This window comes from Zeus faber (genome assembly GCF_960531495.2).
Source record: "Zeus faber genome assembly, chromosome: 7".
Taxonomy (NCBI): Eukaryota; Metazoa; Chordata; class Actinopteri; order Zeiformes; family Zeidae; genus Zeus; species Zeus faber.
Genome location: NC_137203.1, coordinates 1264392 through 1265918, shown reverse-complemented (window position 1 = coordinate 1265918; position 1527 = coordinate 1264392). Strand labels below are relative to the sequence as shown.

The 1527-nt window shown below is 40.7% G+C and overlaps 1 protein-coding gene across 1 annotated transcript in view; it reads right to left on the bottom strand.

Moving 5' to 3' along the window:
* Positions 1 to 467: 467 nt before the first annotated feature.
* Positions 468 to 1527, bottom strand: part of LOC307232638 (dematin-like) — a 25401-nt gene continuing 24341 nt past the window's right edge. The window contains exon 17 of the mRNA XM_080003739.1: positions 468 to 1527. This exon is cut by the window's right edge and continues 2795 nt beyond it. The gene's annotated coding sequence lies outside the window, so the exon portion shown is untranslated.

Below are 1527 nucleotides of genomic sequence, written 5' to 3'. Positions count from 1 at the left end.
TTGGATCCTGTCTCCCTGAATGAAGCGAAACACACTCTCTCCCTCTCTCTCTCTGTCTCTCTCTCTGTCTGTCTCTCTTTCTCTGTCTCGCTCCTCCATGGAGGCTCCGCCCCCTCGCACACGACGTCACCAGAAGGGGCGGGGTCAGGGGCACAATATTTACATTCCTTAATTTTATTTTTATTTTTTGGTTGATGCCATTTCTCTGTATTTTTTTTTTTAAACAGAAAGGTTTGCAGTGATTTTTACCAATGGTAAAAGTATAGTTGTAGTCTTTAATTTCCAAATTTGAATTTAAGAGAAAGAAAGAACGAATATGCAGAAAGGAAACAGAAAACACAGTAAAGTCAACGCGTCAAACGAAAACAATGTTTATTTCTTTGTTAAACTTCCACTTCAACATTCACCTGAACATCAGCAGCTTCCACATACTGATGGAAAAAATAATAATAATAGTAATAATAATAATAATAATGATGATGATTATGATGATAATAATGATGATGATGATAATAATAATAATAATGGTAATAATAATAATAATAATAATAATAATAATAATAATTATAATAATAATAATAATAATAACACCATCACTACAGGGATGCATATCCATTTACACGACTTCTCTTGAAAAGCAGTGTCTGACATGGAAGTAAACAGTGGAGGAAGCGTGTTCAGTCGTCAGGCTTTTCATTTTCCAGTCTTTTGGGAGGAACGTTGTCGACGATTTTCTTCCATTTTCAGAGCCCAGAGCAGAAGAAAGAATCCATATCTATATTCATACTCACGCTGATACACAGTTGAGAGAATCAAAAGAAAGAAAACGTGTAAATGTAAAGCGAGCACATTCATTCACTGCAAAGTGGAAACTTCCTGTTTGAACGTGTCCATCGCTCCTCCCACACAAACCAGATCAGAAAACATCCTCCTGGGCCAAAAAGACAAATAATATATTCTTTGTGAGATCATCTGCGAGAATACGTGTCCCTACTTCCTCACAGGCTAGTTCCTACCTTCCTATCTATTGGTTCGATGAAATTCGCTTTTAAACCTTGAGAAATGTTTAATTTAAAAGAAAAGTGGTTTAAATGCTGCACCCCCCGACAGACCACGAGGGGGTGGAAATCCCAGCGTGAGATTCAGCTGCTGACATAGAATATAAAGTGCCCTCAGGTTTTGCATAATGAACTGTGGTGGTTGGCCAAATTAAAATCAGATTGACACAATTTCCAATATCCACGGAAGAGAATGAAGACCACGCAGGTCAAAAAAGCACCCCCGTGCTCCGAGAAGAACGTTGGAATTACGACTTCAAAGTGGAAATTAAGATTTGAGAATAAAGTCGGATTAAAGTGAAAACACACTGTGAGAATACAGTTCAGCCCGACGCCGGCTCCGTCTGCCTGGACCCGGGCGTGAGCGCGGAGCAGGTTCTGGAGCCTGGGCCCGGGAGGTCCGGTCCAGAACCCCTACTTGCCAATGGTGGCGTTCCTCTGGAGGAGGGCTACGTGGCCCGACGGGTGG